Source organism: Babylonia areolata, chromosome 30 (assembly GCF_041734735.1).
Source record: "Babylonia areolata isolate BAREFJ2019XMU chromosome 30, ASM4173473v1, whole genome shotgun sequence".
In the NCBI taxonomy this organism is placed as follows: Eukaryota; Metazoa; Mollusca; class Gastropoda; order Neogastropoda; family Buccinidae; genus Babylonia; species Babylonia areolata.
Genome location: NC_134905.1, coordinates 20,645,347 through 20,664,167, shown reverse-complemented (window position 1 = coordinate 20,664,167; position 18,821 = coordinate 20,645,347). Strand labels below are relative to the sequence as shown.

The following is an 18,821-nucleotide window of genomic DNA, read 5'->3' as shown; positions in this document are numbered from 1 at the left end:
ATATATATATATATATATGTGTGTGTGTGTGTGTGTGTGTGTGTGTGTGTGTGTTTAAAACTAGATTTGTTTATTTGTGATTCTGCACACTATGGCTGTGTCTGGTCACCAAGACAGAAAAATACTGTAGTCAAGTGTCTTTTGCATACCATGTAATGATTTTGTTATTTCTAGTGTGATAGGAAAAGAATCTTAAAATAAATAAACGAGTTTAAAAAAGAAAGATGAAATAAGTGAACAATCAGTCAAGAGTATAAATTGTTATAGTTCATCTTGTCATGTCAAATATTTGGAATGAATGATTAAGTACAAGTAAATTAAGAAGTAAACGCATGAATCATTAAACAAATTATTAAGGACAGACAGTTGGACTGATAGACCTGTATAACGAATAGTACAATATTAGATAAATACAATGCAGAATATATTCACTGAAGGAAAGGGTCAGTGAAAACTGGATGGCAAAGAAGCAAAATATTGATAAAATTAAAACAGGTCAACAATTTAGTAGTAATATGAAATAATGAATAAATGCAGTTTCATGTTTATAAATAAAATGTTGTTGACTTATACATGAAGCGAATAAAATGAAATCAGCGAATACATATAAATGAATATATATAAGTATGAATTATGATAAATTTATCCAGTTTTATCTAATTGCATGAATGAATAGACAAGCAAATTGGCATGCTAAACAACACAGATTTTATTTCATTACACTGTTTGAGACAGTTAACAGATGAGAGATCATTTGATTGATTAACAATTAATATCGTGACTGGTGAGTGACTGAATGATTGATCAAATGATTGATTTTGCAATGAATATCAATATCATGCATGGAAAAGTGACTGATGTACTGGACAGGGTGTACAATGAATAAATTCAAGGAAACGTGGTGATGTGTTTGAAAAAACGTCAAAAGAAAATAAAGAAACACAGTATAAAACAAAACATGTTATATCTAAACGTTGCCCCATTTCAAATGTAAAAAAAAAAACAAAAAATAAAAATCATCATCATCAAAAACAACAACAAAAAACAAAGTTTTTTGTTTTCTTCCTCGGAAAAAGTGGGGGGGTATTTTTATGGCAACTAACATACTCACTCACTCATTCCCTCGACTGCTGGGGTCGTTGGGCGGACATGAGGAAGATGTCATAGCTCGCCACGCCTTTCTGTTGGCAGCTGTCGTGAGGAGATCTGGCATCGTCATTTTGGTCCGTTCCTTGACGTTGTCGGACCAGCTCTTTCTCTGCCTCCCCCGTCTGCGCCCTCCCTCTACAGTCCCTTGCAGGATGGTTTTGGAGAGGGTGTTATGTCGTATGACGTGACCAAACCTTCATGGCAACAGTCAACCATAATTTCCTCTTCAGTATCAACAATAAGTTATCGTCAGGGCGACACTGACAGCACGTGACTTACCAAATATGGAGCGTGATGCGCGATGCCTGGGGAGATTTGTCGCGCGTGTGCGAGCGACACGCCTAGCTACAAGTTTCAGGCGTCGCCGCGACAATGTAGCGAGGCATCAAAAAAATGATGCGCGGCTGTCGCTGACGCCCCGTGGGCGAGGGGCCTAAGGCAAGCCCAACATGGTGGGCTACTTCTGTCTCGTGCCAGTTTCTTTCAAACACATATATCACTTCCACTATTGGCCCACAACCAATGTGGGGATGTGTGTAAATTACGAGTGAACAATTGAACAAATGTTTTATTGAGGGTAACTGGATAAGCTGGAAGCTTCTTTACACCATGCCCTCCCTCACACACAAACACACACACCCACACGCACAAAAGATGAAAAAGGAAAGAAAGAGAGAGAGAGAGAGACACACACACAGACAGAGACAGTGATACAAAGACAGAGAGACACACACAGAGGGACACACACACACACACGAGTAATAAACACACACACACACACACACACAGAGAGAGCAAAAGACGAATTTATCATTTAAAACTTTTATTTTGTTTTCTACTGTCACTCAGCTCTCGTTTTCACACGAACATGCACACATCCACTCCATAATCCCACACCCACCCAACATACCCATATATCTATCTATATATATATATGACACCGGGATCGAAATGTACGTGGCGTTATCAGTACAAGCAATCAAAACATTTTTTTTTTTTTTTAAGAAACATTTGCATATATATATATATATATGACTTCGGGATCGAAGATACATGGCGTATCAGTACAAGCAATCAAAACTTTTTTTTTTTTTTTTTTTTTTTTTAAGAAACATTTGCATAGAACAGCTAAAAGCAAAACCAAATACACATCTTAAAAACAAAAGAGACAATTGCATGCAAAAGTTACAGATTCCTGACTTTCAAATAGCACCCATTCTCAAGCAGTCGAGTATTCAGTGACGCATGGAAGCTAAATCCAAACTGATCAACGCAGTCCCAGCCTCCGCCGTCCCAACCAGAACCAGACGTGGACTCTGAGCAGAGCCGCAGCAAATTCACAACTTCCTTTTGAGAGGAGATCAGATGTCTCCGTCGACGGCTCGAGCTGCTGGCGAAACCAGAAGGGACGGGGGGAAGGGGGGAGGGTCAGAAACTGCGACGTCAGAAAAGATGGTTGGTGCTGCACATGTTAAACAGTTTCACAGTGCACCAACCGCATGAAAAACGGGGGGGTGTGGTGAGAGGGTGCCAGTCGACGAAGCCAGCCCTGCGAGCCTACAACACAAGATCCAAGTGTTGAGGCTTCTTCAGAGCCAGAGGTAAAGGCCACACTGCTGGTTGATTGACGGGGAGTTTCAGTTAATTGTTTTTAAAATACATGGATAGTTCATTGGCCACAAAAGCCGAAGCCATCTGGACGCCATATTGTTTCTCGTAACCGGCCACCAGTCAGTTGGTAATCTCTGAACTGTAACCGTGTATTTTCGATGAAATCGTGTTGTGCTTGCCCCTACGACATGCCAAATGATGTGTCTTGATTGAAATCTGCCAATGGTTTACTAAAGTTATTACAGGAAAACAGTGCAGCGACACGTGGCGCAAACTTGCAGTGGAAGACAAGCACAGAAATGTCAGCTTAACTAACGCCGCGAGCAAGTGAAAGCTTGCCGTGAAGCCAGCTGAGCGCTCGGCTACACATATGAACTCACCGCTTCTCGCTATACCGACACGAGAAACAAAATGGCTGATTGAACACTTTCGCTGGCTTCAGTCAGCAAAAAGGCTGAAAGAAGACAATGCGCTATATTTTTAGATTAGTGGTTTCAGACACGCTCATTGCCCACAGCAGTGACGCTACTCCAGACCTCCCCGTTTTGCCACGCAGGTTGCCAGCTTCGTCTCCCCGTAACACACACCTCGTGTCCACCAACACACACCTCGGGTCCGAACTGACCACCAACACACACCTCGGGTCCGAGGTGACCAACACACACCTGTGGTCCGAGCTAACCACCAACACACACCTCGGGTCCGAGGTGACCACCAACACACACCTGTGGTCCGAGCTAACCACCAACACACACCTCGGGTCCGAGGTGACCACCAACACAAATCTCGGGTCCACCGGAGGTAAATGGATACATTAAAATACTACAAAAAATATCACAGCACGCGGCGCACACACACACAAATTCCTGAGGCGGTGTCAACCACAAACAAAGGTCAGCACTCAGAGCCCGATCAGCGTATTGGGTATTTGCTAAAATCGGGAATCTGTTGCTTGGGGAGGCGCAGGGGGTGGGGGAGCAGATGTGGTGTAGCGTATATGGATCAGTCCGCATGCTCTTGACACCCCCTTGACATTGCAAGTGAAATATTGCAAATTCGCAAAAGTACACAATGAATACATGAAATATGTAAAGACAACCAAAACTGAAGAAACACGATAAGAGAGAGAAGAAGAAGAAGAAGAGTAGGAGAAAAGGACTGAAAACTACACGATGGCATATACACCTCTGATGTTCAGAAGCAGTAAACTACGGCAGAGAAATGAAACGTTTGACTTATTCCTGTTGCTTATAGTCCAGCCGACATCACAGGGCCATATCAGGACTGTCAAACAGATACAAATGCTCAACCGCGTCACCACAAAACTGTCACATCTATTAAAAAAAACAACAAAAAACAAGACAAAAAAACTACACACTCACACACACTAAGACAAACCCACAAAACACAGTTCATGGCACAGTATCCCAACCATTTAGCTCCTTATGGCAAATAAGACAAGGCCATGATGAGGACGCCAGTAATTCCCTCAATTCATCATCCCCAGATTACAAAAAATCGTAAAAAAGGAAAAAAAAACCACACCAACAACAGCAACAACAACAACAAAAAAACCAATACTTCAAAGCCAAACAAAAAGTTACATAAAACGGCCATACAGACAAATAACACCGCAGAATGGGCAGCTAGTGCCCATGTTTACATCTCACTACCTAATCGCCAGAGCAAAACAGCACAGATTACTAGTACATCATACACTGCGGAAAAGAGGAAAAAAAAGTGTCAAGGCTTGCTCGAAAAAAGAAAGAGGAATGGACTGGGAAGGCTGAAAAAGGAGACAACAGTGAAGATAGAAAAAAAAAAAAAAAAGAGGCAGAAACAGAGAGAGTGACAGAAAAGAGGAAATTTCTAGCACAGAATTTCCAGAAGGCGGGGATACTATTCATAACTGAAAGACCCCTGAGTTCCCCACGGGGGAAAACGTCTGACAAAGCAGACAATCCATTGATAAAAAGAAATACAGATACAAATTTACACATTTACTGCATAAGAAATACAGAAAAATACAGAATTTCATTTTTCGACGTCTGAAATATAACAACCAAAGTAAAATACAACAAAAATAAAGCAAAGTAAGCAAGTTAATAGAAAGTATCAATCCATCCACCCAGATGCATCATTTATATTTTAACGTATATACTTTGATACTTTTTATTAACTTGCTTACTTTGCTTTATGTTTGTTGTATTTTACTTTGGTTGTTATATTTCATATTTCACACGTCGAAAAATGGAATTCTGTATTTTTCTTTATTTCTTATGCAGTAAGTGTGTAAATTTGTATCTGTATTTCTTTTTATCACAACAGACTTGTCTGTGTGAAATTTGGGTTGCTCTCCTCAGGGAGCGCGCGTCGCTGCACTGCAACGCCATCAATTTTTTTTTTTTTTTTTTTTTTTTTGGGGGGGGGGCGCGGTTATCCTGCGTGCAGTTTAATTTGTATTCAAGTGTCATGAATTGCCGCAGATTCCCTGAAGCATAATTCATTTACAGTACAGTTCGAAGAATTTTATTCTTCGAGTTGAGCGTTTGCCATCCAAAGGTCGTACATGAACACCTCCAAACCCCTTTCGTCGAGTATCTAAGCACGGGTTAAAAAAATCACCCTCAGCTTTAAAAGTTATAAGAAACACTTTTAAAATACAAAAGCATGCAAAAACAAAAAACCACACAAAACACACACACACACACAAAACCCACACATACACACACAACCAAAAAAAAAAAAAAAAATCCATGCACTGCAATCACTTATTTTTCTTCCGTCTAATTCTGCTGCCACAATGAAATTGAGCAAAAACCACAAAAAAAAAACATGACAACTTTCAAAAGGTTTCTGCGGAGGCAAGAACACATGGTTGTTAGATGGCATAAACTGTGACACACTCCTCGTGCCGTCTTCAAACTTAACAATTAATGAAAGACATGGCACGGAAACGTGCATCACCTCTTAATGATCATGAACGTGTTAATGTTCAGGTACCCGTACAGTGTATTAAAAACTTTTTTTTTTTTTTTTTTTCTTTTTTTTGCTTTTGTTGTTTTTTTTTGGTTTTTTTTGTTTTTTTGTTTTTTTTTTGGTTTTTGGTTTTTTTTGTGTTTTTTTTTATTTTATTTTATTTTTATATATTACTTGCTAAGCAAGGAAGTGGAGAGGTGTTGAAATTGAGGTCACCATGAGAGCAGGGCATTGACGGCCAAAGAATCTGGGACCGTTATCTGAAAAGAAAATGTTTGCTTCATTCAAGACAAAAAAAAAAAAAAAAAAAAAAAAGAGAGAGAGCATGAATACGTTATTAACAACAGACATGTCTGCCGCAAACGTTCAGTTTTTATGGATTAAAAAAAAAAAAATCACTTGTGGGAACAATTTTTCCTAAACAAAAGATACGTCTCAGTCATAAGCACTGTTACGGACAGATATGTATCATCAGTAACCCCCCCCCCCCCCAAAAAAAAAAAAAAACAAAAAAAAAACACAAAAACAAACAAGAACTGGGGTGTCTAAAACTTGTCAACTCTGCATAATCCCAGAGACAAGCCCACTAATTAGAAAGGGTGTGTGTGTGTGTGTGGGGGGGGGGGGGGGTACTTCAACTTCCAGAACCGCGCCACTGCTCGGAAGTAGTACTGAAAATCATTAAACGAAAAGCATGCCCGTCATTACAATAACGACCACAACTCATAATTACCCCGGACCCACTCCATGCAGGCCGCCACACTCTGTCTTCGGGGCAGTTGCTTGCAGCTCCATTCAAGGGGCGTTCAACAGGCAGTGGGGCCCGCCCAGAGTGGGAAACTAAACACAAGGCAACCTGTCAAAACAAAATGAGAGAGAAAATTAGATAGATAAAAACCACCCAAACCCAAAAAGACACGAAACATTTCACGGCTTCACGGATGATCAGTTTCCTGCTGAAATTGATTTTAAAAACAAAAGACAAACACACACACACGAAACAGCTAGTGATCATCATCTTCTTCGTTCGTGGGCTGCCACACACTCGCACAGTACCATTAGTGGGCTTTTGTACACGTGTGTATGGACCTGTTTTTACTACTACCACCGCCCTTGTAGGCAGCCATACTCCCGTCTTGGGGGGGAAACGCGGGTGATGAAAGGGGAGGGGGGAAAAGGTGGAATACCAGTACTTTGTGTGTGTGTGTGTGTGTGTGTGTGTGTGTGTGATGCCAAGTTTCAGAAGGTGAGCGAAAGAAAGAGGCTTTCTTTCATTCTGGTAGTTTGTTTTGTTTCGTTTTCTTAATTAGCAGAAATCACACGCGAGCAAGGAACACAAAAATAGGAATACAAAAACAGAAAGAAATTAAGCTGAAGCCAAACCATGGGCCTCTTGAAAAAGAAAAACAAAAGATTTTAAAAGCATCAAAGTTTGCTGTTTCAGTTTCAGTTGCTCAAGGAGGCGTCACTGCGTTCGGACAAACCATATACGCTACACCACATCTGCCAAGCAGATGCCTGACCAGCAGCGTAACCCAACGCGCTTAGTCAGGCCTTGAGAAAAAAACAACAAAAAAAACAACAAAAACAAAAAAACGGGGGAATAAATAATAGATAAGCTTACATAAATAAATAAATGAATGCTGATATGTAACCAAAAATGCGATCAAATTGCAAAAACACACGTTCACTGGTATCGATGTGCCAAGTGTTCTGTAACGTTTGTGAGCGTTTTTCTTTTACCCCGCCTTGCAGGCAGCTCCCTTTTTTTTTTTAAATAAATTTTATTCAAGGGGGTTTGTATGCTGGGGTAAATATTTTTGTTTCCAATTCCGTAATTCACTGAACGCTCTGACACGTGAATTACGGGATCTTTAACGTGCGTGTACACACACACGAAGGGGCTCAGGCACTAAACAGGCACTGATCTGTTTAGCCCCTCCATGATTAACAGAAAACGCGAGGATTCAAACTCAATACCCTCAGAAATTGGGAGTCCAGCGATGCAAGAAAATACCATCACGTACAAGTTAAGGGGTTAATCAGACTGGGGGCGGATTCTTCCTGCCCCCGATCAAATTCACAACAGACTCTTGATTCTCTAAACAACAACATCATATCGCAGTGAAATGCATGCTTTCACACACTTGTCACACTGCCCGAAACAAGTTACAAAACACTGATTCGGCACAAAGTCACATTTCTCACACGCATAAAACCATGTCGGCCTCATCTTCACCATAATACCAAAACCCATTTTTAACACCGATTAATACGCGTGTCAAAAATGGGTCACCGATCAATGCTCTTCAGAGCAACGTCGACAGCACAAATTCTCATTTGTGATGGGTCAGTACCCTTAACATTAGAAACACAATCACCAACTTTTTTTTTTCTTTCTTTCTTAACTGGGCGACTAGCGACTAGCTGCTCAATGACTGACCATGTACTGAAACATCACAACAACAACAACATATACGTATTCAAAACAAAATAATAAAGACAGTTATAATGCATCAAGTTACACAAAATCCACAGAAAAAAATCTTTCCCTGTGTTGACTGCACATCATAAAATCAAGATATAACCAACAACAACAAAATCAACAACAACAAAAAAAAAAAAACCACACTACCCTGTATCCAGCGTTTTGGGGGCAAAGCAAGCAAATGAATTCACCGAACCAAGCATAACTGAGTCTCCGTATCAAAATCATCAGTGTTGCATTATTACATTATGGCCCAACCTACCTAACATACCACCTAAAAGCACTTTAGCAGCCATTTCAGGGCTGAAAAAAAAACACCCAAACTTTCAGGTTCTTCAAGACCAGTCGGAATATAAATCGCAAAATGATGTTACAAGGTCGATTAAAACCATGTTAATTTAAAAATGACTTTTTTTTTTTTTTTTTTTTTTCGCTGTTTCAAGACGGAAATGTAATGGAAGTTTAAAAAAAAAATTGAGCACATGATTAAAAACTTCAACCGCGCGTGTTTCATTCCACGTAATACTGACGTTGTAAACTCCCCCTTCCCTATATATACATATATATATTTACGTATACATATGTACAGTCCCCTCTTACATATGAACACTTTCTCCTTCCTACATGCAGTGTGTGCAATTCACAAACACTCCTCTCAAGATTCATATTTTCAAGGCCTGGGATCATTGTCCTGCAACTTCCCCATTTTTTCCCCACACCTTGACAATATGAACCCTGGTCAGGATCTGTTTGTCTGGTCGATTATTATATGGTAAAACGGATACATGCATGTCAGTGCACAAGACGATAGTCGTTATAGATTTTTAACGCGTTTTGTGTACTGAGCATGTTTGGTTTGCTTCTTAAGTTCCCCTTTGTTAATTGCGCTCTTGTTTTCTTAAAAAAAAAAACAACAACAAAAAAACAAACACACAAAACACACACACACACACACCGTCAAAACGTACAAATACAAAGCTCTTATTAGAGTGAATGAATTACGTTCAACATTTTAAGACATACCCACACACACATTACTCAGATGAGGTACAGTTTCTCAAAATCGAGTCTGTGCCTCTCCCAAACGGAGTTCAGACTTCGCTGGTAATCGCAGTCATCCACCTCCATTTTCTCATGCTCCACTTCCACACTTCCAACATCCCCGGGATCGTGCTTCCGACTGAATTCCACCATAAACTCTCCAACACGCCGGAACAGCTGCTGGCGTCGTTCCACAGGGGGGCCCACCCCCTGACACCTGGACACTGCCAGCGAAACTGCGTTCCTCAGAGATATCGGGTTGGCAGTTTTCAGCGCTCCGAGGAAAAGCAACATATCCTGGTTTTCATCCGCTTGTTCCAAGTTCTTGACGTCCGCTTCTGCCTTCACGATCATCCGCATGCGGCTGTCATCGCTGACGGCGCCCACCCAGTGTAGGAAACGGAACATCTTCCAGTCCCTGTTATCGTACAGTATCTTTAAGGCGCCTGAGCTGCCGAACGTCTCCTTGCTCCAGCGATGACAGACGCCGGTCCTGAGCAACATCTTCATGACCTTGAGGGAAAGCTCGGACTCCAGAAGCAAGGCGTGCTCCAGGACGGAGCAGTTGTTTTTGTCCACTACCGTGGGGTCCGCTCCCTTGTCGAGCAGCCTCTCGATGATGTAGTCATGTCCGTTCTGAACAGCCAGCAACAGGGGCGTCCGGTGAAGCTCATCCTTAACGTTCACTTCAAGTTGTTGCGACATGAGTATGACATCAATGACGTCGACCACGGAGCTCTCGGTGGTTCGCATTTGTTTAGAGCAGGCTATACAGTGGTACGAGTTTCCGAAAAGGCGTGGTTTGGTCAACACGATGTGCAAAGGGGTCGCGGACCCCACTCCCATGTACGGTGCGGGCATCGGATGGTTCACCACCGACGGATCTTTCCTGATCATCGCAGCCAGTACTCCGGTTTTTAGAAACTGTGTCGCCACACCGAACATCGTCAGGTCGTCGTCGTGTGTCTGGACACGAAGGACTTGAGGCACATGCTGGGTTTCCTGGTACTTGTCCAGGAGGAAGTCTGCCTGCAGGCCCAGCCCGTTCTTGACGGCTTGGTACAGCGCTGTGCCCGCGGGGGTCCAGGGCTCGTCGATCCATTTGCCGGCCCTGATCAAGCTGGGCGTCAGCACCCACGAGGGAGACAGTAGCGGAAAGGAGGCGCAGCCCCCGCAACCGCACTCCAACCTGAAAGTCAGCCCCTCGTCCTTGCTCAGGAACGTTAACATCTCCACGCTCAGGTCGGCGTTGAAGTCCACCAGCAGCTCCAGACACCGGGTGGAGCCCAACCTCATCGCCAACGCTCCGATCACGGCCAGGTGAAGCGCGGTCACCCCGTAAAAACGGTCTCCCCATTGAACTCGGCCCGCGTTGGGGTCGGCGCCGGACAAGAGCAGGACCTCCACCACTTGTGCGTCGGCCTTGAGTGCAGCGAAATGCAGGGCCGTCAGCCCGTCGTCGTTCTCAGCGTTGACGTACTCTTTGTCCCCGATCTCCAGCAAGGCGTCCACCACCAAGTACGAGGTGTGCTTCGCGCAGCAGGTCTGCATCAGCAAGGTGTTCCCTTCGCTGTCCCTCGATTTCAGAGCCCAATCAGGGTGCAGTTTGATGAAGGCGCACAACTTTTCTTCGAAGCACATCCCGGCCATGGCCAGAGCGTGTTCACGTGGCTGCGTGTAGTCAAGGATGTACGCGGGTGTGTAGACTCCGTGCGAGCACATGATACCAAGGAACGTCAACTTGCCACTGCGCATGAATTGTTCGCCCCTGACATTGTTCATATTCACTGGGCAGTCCAGAGATTTTATCGACTCGGCGTCCGGTGGTGGTACGAAGAAGCCGCAGTGGCAGAGTCCGTCGTCAGGGACAAGTGGCTCAGACAACAGCACAGGGTCTGTAGGTCCAGCTGTCTGCTTCACAATGAAGCTGCGAAATTCGCTTAACATATCAACGTGATGGGGTCCACCTGAAATGATATATAAAAAAAAATAATAATACAAAGAACTGAGTATGTCAAAATGATGATGTATACCTGGAATAATAATACATAAAAACAAAAGATAAATTGATTAGTTATTACTTAAAATAAAAACCAAATCAAAATACGACCAGAAAAAAAAGCAGCGAAATCAAGAGGTAAAGAACCTTCAAAGATCGTTATAAGAAAAAAAAAAAAGAAAGAAAAAAAAAGCAAAAACAATATGAAGCCAGGAAAATTCAAAGATGGTTATATATATATATATATATATATATATATATATATATATATATATATATATATATATATATGCGGACTTTTGCTTTAAACTGATCTTTCTTATCTTAAACATTACATTTTGAAATTATACTCAATACATAAAAAGCTTGTGTGTTTTACTCCTAATGTACAGGGCTTTCACAGGGCCCAACACTCGGCTTATATCACAGATTGACATAAGTTTACATTTGGGCCAACAGCAAAGTGAGAGCTGTATTATCAATGGTTTCTCCAGTCAATGGGAAACCATTTACAGCTTAGTCTTTTGTGAAGGACTATGACTCTCAAACTGGGAGGCAAAATTGCACTGGCTCTTTGTGCTGCAGCCTTGTGGGCTAGTTGGCCTTTGGGAACTATCCCAACGCCGACTGTCCTAAAACCCTCTTGGCCGAGAGAGTGGGGATGTACTTGGGCAAGACACTCTCCACTATAATCAAATTTTAGCCCAGATAGTCAGGACAGCAGTTGCCTCCTCTGCCGTTCTGATGGTCATAGTCGGACACGACTGACTATCATATAAAGGGCTTTCACTATGTTCATTCGCCCAAGTAGTCATTTTCGGAAAATGCTAAAATCAATACGAGTGGACTTTACAGATCTGTTGGCTGAGCCCTGAAGGTCATGGGCAAAAATCAATTGCGTACACATATTTATACAAATTCAAAGTGCGTGCTCATATTCTTCACGAACGCGAACGACGCCATTTTGTTTCAAGTTGTTGACCTGCCCGTTCAATCCTATATTCAATGGACAATACACGATAACATGTGACGGAAAGTTGGAGAAGGAGACCGTTAAATATCTATTCAGAGAAAGATTTGTGAACGCCTCATCACTTACTGGATTATGCCCCAAACTGCCATAAAAACATCCACATAATCAGTCGGAATTCACAGTTAAAAATTGCGAGTTAATACCCTTGAACTGATCACGATGAAACGAAAAAATTTCCAGTCTTGACTTTTCTCAAAATTAAGTCCTTTTCACTTCTTACGACGTTTAGAAGTACTTGTGCTTGGCTCTACATGTTATTAGGTTAACAAAATACTAAATTTTCATATCAACTTTAAATCTATAAAACTAGAATGAACATAAAAGAGAAATTGAATCGACCGTGTCGTACTACATTCCCGGCGGGTGTCTATCTAGATCTTGTGAAAACGGCTAAATGTTGCAGTGTGATTGCGGCGATAGCCATTAAAAAGAAATTTTCATTGCCCTTAAAGATTTTTTGAATGCCCAAGATACACCAGAATAATATGATTTAAACAGCGTTCTCACTGCGAATACCGCAATTGATTTATCGCCCTTTAAAAAAGTACGTTCAAATAGTAAATTTTTGAACGTCCGTTAGGGAGCCACGATAGTGTAATGGATAAGGCAGTTTCTTCTCAACCGAACACGCGGGGTTCGAATCTAGTAACACGAAGCTTTATAATAACAAATACAGAACACATTTTTACGATTAGAAGTGTATCACAAGTGAGTCTTGAAGGCCTTGCCTCTCTTGTCTTGTCACATTTCTCCCCCACCCCTCCCCTCCCCTCCCTCCCTCCCTCCAGAGTACGTCGTTACAGTCAGCGCACCACAATTTTCGTATAGCTTTTTTTTCTGCCTGAAAATACGTTACGTTTTCCTGTCAAAGTGGGTATTCGAACCTGCGCGGTCGGAGTCTTCTGCATACTAGAGGACGCGTCATTACTAGTTCGTTTCGTTTATCGTTTATTTATTTATAGTTTGTTCATCTAAGCGCGTTGGGTTACGCTGCTGGTCAGGCATCTGCTTGGCAGACGTGGTGTAGCGTATATGGATTTGTCCGAACGCAGTGACGCCTCCTTGAGCTACTGAAACTGAAACTCATCTAAGATGATGATATTAGACTGAAAATAAATGATATTATTATTATTATTATTAGAATTATTATCATTTCTATCATAATGATTGTTATTATTATTAGAAATCGACATTTCTGTATATTCAAATGAAAAGGGGTGCGGTTGAGGTTGGAGGGGAGAGGGGGGAAGGGGGAGGGAACTAAGAAAAAGAGAGAGAAAACAATGTGGAAAAGATAAAGTACAAAATCTAAAATGGAGAGGGCGAGTGTCAGTGATAGAAGAAAGAAAAAAAATACTGGAAGGGTGTGTGTGTGTGAGAGGCGGGACGGGGGAAGCGGGATTAGGACAACAACAAAAAGAAAAAAAAAGAAAAAAAAAAAGATCAATAATCAAATATTGTATGCACTACTTCTGTATATTATTATTTGAAAAGAGGTTCATGTGGGGACCTACAATAAACCACCAACTGGACTATTTAACACATAACTAGCTAACTAAAAAAAAAAGGAACAGTTTGAAATATATAACTTTTTCCAAAAACCACTAGTTCATCAGTCCATATACATCTATTCTCGTGTGATAGTTTTGATCCTTGTTGGAGTTTAACGACCTATTGGCGTCCACACCCTTAAGGTCCAAGTTTGTTCGGTTGGAGTTGTTAGTTTTGATCCGATCTGGATACTTATATAGCTGCCTATTCTCGGTCGGAAACCAAGCTCTAAGCGTTTCACAAACACGGGGTCATTTGCACAACAGGCTGCCAACTACCTGGGTAGAGCCGACTGACGGTTGCCTGCCCACTGGACGCTTATCATTAGTTTCCTGTGTCATGCCATCAGATTTCAGGCAAGCACAAAGAAACGCGCGCACACACACACTCAGGCAGACATGTAACATTTTACGTGTCTGACCGTTTTGTTTATTTACCCTGCCATGGAGGTAGCCATACTCCGCTTTCGGGGTGTGTGCATGCTGAGTATGTTCCTGTTTCCATAAGCCACTGAACGCTGACATGGCTTACAGGATCTTTAACGTGCTCATTTGATCTTCTGCTTGCGTTTACACACGAAGAGGGTTCAGGCACTAGCAGGTCTGCACGTATGTTGACCTGGGAGATCGTAAAAATCTCCACCCTTTACCCACCAGGGGCGGTTGCCGAGAATCGAACCCGGGACCCTTAGCAACAGCCCGCTCCACTCAAGATGTAGCCGAGCTGCTCGCTACTAACCATGGAGACCCGACCAAACTTCAACAGTTTCAGTTTTCATTAAGGAGGTGTCACTGCGTTCGGACAAATCCATATACTCTACACCACATCTGCTAGGCAGATACCTGACCAGCAGCATAATCCAACGCACCTTGAGTGTGTACTTCCATACCTTTCAGAGTGGATTTCGTCTACATGTGGAGTCACGGTGATTCGAACCCGAGACCCTCAGACTGAAAGTCCAACACTTTAACCACTCGACTATTCACAACTTCACGATAGGCCGTTTTCCGGTTTATAGGGCGCTGCCATAGCCGTTACTATAAATAGTCCGTATGCAGTCATGTTCCGGTTTACATTGACGACATGAACAGAGAGTGATGAAAATGCGGTAGGCAGTGGCCACCACCGTTCAGCACATGGTTCTTCCTACAGTAAAATAAATAAATGAAATGCTTAATGAGGGTATAGAAAAACCATGTTACGACCATAACCCCATCTTGAAGCAAAACTGAAAAACTACTGCAGTAAATATCGGCCCTGACCTTATCCCTGAAAAACAGATGACAGAAGATGAATGAGGATGTGTCAACTTTCTAAGTGACGATCGATAATAATACTTTATGCACTCGGCCAATACACGTGTGTAAAATAGAAACTGTCACTGAGCATTCACCATGGTGTTAGTTTTCTCCTGAAGCAAGCTTTCAGGTACGACCCGTAAAATTTTGGTAAATCACTGAAGCTACTGTAAGCGGGACATTTATAAAATAAAATATAAAGTATGTCTTTATCTATAGTCTAATCAGGTTTCTGAAATTAGTGATACTTTAATTACACAATATTATGTTAGCCCAGTTTTAGGGATATGTCAATGAAAGTCAATTCTAGTAAAAGTTATGTTTATCAAAGTTTATCATCATGCCTAAATGAACTACGAGCATGCTGTCTACAAATGAATAAATGATACTCGAGCGCGCGCGCGCACACACACCACACACATGCGCGCGCGCATGCATGCATATTACAAACACTATACATTTTAATGTAGTAGGGAGCTCAGTTTTCATTGAAATTTACAAATCAGATAAAATTCACACCCAAGCTACTGCTGGCTTATTTCACAGTGGTGATACAAAGTGTCTGAGTTAGTGATATTTAAATCTTTTACTTAATTTTCCCAAATTGGAGTATAACAACAACAACAACAACAAAATTTAAAGATAATAATAAAAGCATTAATAATAATAAGAAGAAGAAGAAGAATGACAATAATACAATAATAATACTAATAACGATTAAAAAAAAAAAGTAGTAGTAGCAGTATAAAAATAGTAATAATAGCATTTATAAGGTGCAAACTACCCAGTGTGACCAAAGCAATATCCCATGAAACAATACATAAATACGAAGAAAAAAAAGAAAGAAAGATAGGGAGAAAATGTTGCCCTTCCTGTAGCCTTTGTGGACAGAGAATAAATAAAACAGGTAGTAGTGTGTACTATTCACCATGCACCTAAAAGGTTGCACAGATTAGTTGCAAAAGAGCAGATCAATAAAAAAAACATGTTTAGGGATTGGAAAACTGTTCAATCCAAAGTAGGCCAAAATCACTGAAATATTGATAAAAATTAAAGTTACCAGCTGGCTGTTGGGGCTCTGAATAAATTGTTAGTCATGTATGAAGCATTCACTTTTGTTGTTGTTGTTGTTGTTGTTGTTATAGTTGCTGATTATTCTCATTCCTGACCACAAGTGCGGGAAAAAAGAGGATATGGGGGTGAAATGGTGGACCAGCAGATGATCAGCAAATTGAAGAAGAAAATGATAATCAATGGGAAAATCTGTGAGATAAATATGGTGTAAATATTCAGAATTTACTATATTTCTTTTCATATTATCTATTCATTGACATCGGGTGAAGATTTTGAATTATTTGGTAAGGCAAGGAACTTAAAAAGGAAGGCATAAAAGCCCTCATGTGGTCAACAACACTATGCCGAAACCGTGCCTCACACTCAATCAGATCACTGGTGAACACAGCAAGATCCGTATTTCTTCCCCTGTACTCTTTCTCGTTTCGAAGACAGAAAAGTTTTACCGAAAAGGGTATACCGGTAATGGATGTCGGTCTCATACATACATAGTATGCACGTTTTCCGTCTTGTATACAATCCACACATTTTTTTTTTTTATTTTTTTTTTTTTAAGAGAGGAAGGGAAGACATGTACATATATATTATATGGGACAACCTGCAATATTCACATTTCTTTCCCTTAACCCTTTCGTTTTTAAGACGGAAAAAGTTGTATGTTAATAAGATGAACATTGTGATGTGTAGATTTTCGTTTTTAAGAAGGAAAATGTGTGTTGGTTAAAACTATTAACATTGTGATGTTATGTAGTTTACATTTCTTATCTCTCCTTTTTTTTCTTTCTTTTCTTTTTTCTTTTTTTTTTTTTTTTAACTTCTTTTGCTTTTTAAGACGGAAAAGGTTGTATGTTTGTTAATAAGATTAACATTGTGATGTTATGTAATTTACATTTCATTTCTTTTTTTTTCTTAAATTTTAATATTATTATTATTAATATTATTATTATTTTATTTCTTTCGCTTTTTAAGACGGAAAAGGTTGTATGTTTGTTAATACGATTAACATTGTCATGTTATGTAATCTACATTTTTTTTCTTCTTACTTCTTTCGTTTTTAAGACGGAAAGGTATGTTTGTTAATAAGATTAACATTGTGATGTTATGTAATTTACATTTCTTTTCTCTTTTTTTTCTTAAATTTTAATATTATTATTATTATATTTCTTTCGCTTTTTAAGACGGAAAAGGTTGTATGTTTGTTAATACGATTAACATTGTGATGTTATGTAATCTACATTTCTTTTTTCTTTTCTTTTTTCCTTTTTTTTCTCACTTGTTTCGTTGTTACGACGGAAAAGGTTGTATGCTGGTTAATAAGATTAACATTGTGATGTTATGTAAATTACATTTCTTTTCTCCCCCCCCCCCCCCCCCCCCCCCCTTTTTTTTTCTTCTTTCGTTTTTAAGACGGAAAAGGTTGTATGTTGGTTAATACGATTAACACTGTGATGTTATGTACTCTACAGTTCTTTTTTTTTTTTCTTTTCTTTTTTTCTTTTCCCCCTTTTTTTTTCTTTCTTCTTTCGTTTTTAAGACGGAAAAAGTTGTGTACTGGTTAGTAACATTGTAATATTATATAATGTACATTTCTTCTGCTTCACGCTTCCATTGGTCTTCTTTGCGTCATTAAAGAGATGAAGGAATGTGGAGTATATAGCAGTAGTAGTGATGTGGGGACTGGCAGGACATCTGCCTGGACCTCTCGGCCTTTTCTACGTCCCCGTCGTATCTTCATCTTCACTTTCTTTTTATTTTATTTATCATTTTCTTCTTTTGTTTGTTGTTGTTGGGCGGGACACGCATGTACGCTTCTGCAAGAACTTTGCTTTCATTCATCATAACCAAAACATTTTTCTTTTTAGATCGTATTGGTGTCAAGGAGATTTTTGAACGTCTTAGTATTCTGTGCAAGTTTAACTTCGGTTGGTAGTGCTTTCCATATTTGTGCAATTCGGTTAGCTAATGATTTTTTTTTCCAAGGCTGGTGTTGCAGTGTTCTAAACAAATTTTATTGTACAATCATAATCCGACATTCTGAAGATATGTCTTGCATTTACATCATTTATGTTATTTAATATCTTAAAAGTTTCGACCAAGTCTCCTCTACCTTTTAGTGACTGTAGCTTTAGGTATTCAAGTCTTTGTTGATAATTCATTTTTGCATTCTTTTGATAATTTAGTTGCCCTTCTTTGGATCCTTTCTATTGCCATTGATTTCTCTTAAGGAATGGGTGTTACACAATATTACAATATTCTACATGTGATCTAATGCTTTATATAGTTTGAGAAATATATCTATCTAGGTAATTGAAGGTTCTCTTGATCAAATCATTTAGCTTTATTTAAAATATCTATATGTTCCACTTGTCAGACCATTCTTGTAGTTTATATAAATCGGTTTTGTTTTTTGTTTGTTTTTAATTGTGAAAAGTACTGGTCCAAGGATACTGACCTGTGGAATACCACTAACTACGTTTGCACAAGTGTACTTATTTTCTCCTATTTTAACTAATTATATTCTATCTGTTAAGGAAGCTTCTTGTCCGGTTCAGTAAATTACCAGCAATACCATACGAGGCTAATTTTGGTAAGTCTTTC

At 40.2% G+C, this 18,821-nt stretch overlaps 1 long non-coding RNA gene across 1 annotated transcript in view; it reads right to left on the bottom strand.

Annotated features, from left to right (window-relative positions):
* Nucleotides 1-6,468: 6,468 nt before the first annotated feature.
* The window catches only part of LOC143275200 (uncharacterized), a 31,447-nt gene continuing 19,094 nt past the window's right edge, over nt 6,469-18,821 (bottom strand). The window contains exon 5 of the long non-coding RNA XR_013053411.1: nt 6,469-6,595. This is a non-coding gene — a long non-coding RNA (uncharacterized LOC143275200). The remainder of the gene's footprint in view (nt 6,596-18,821) is intronic.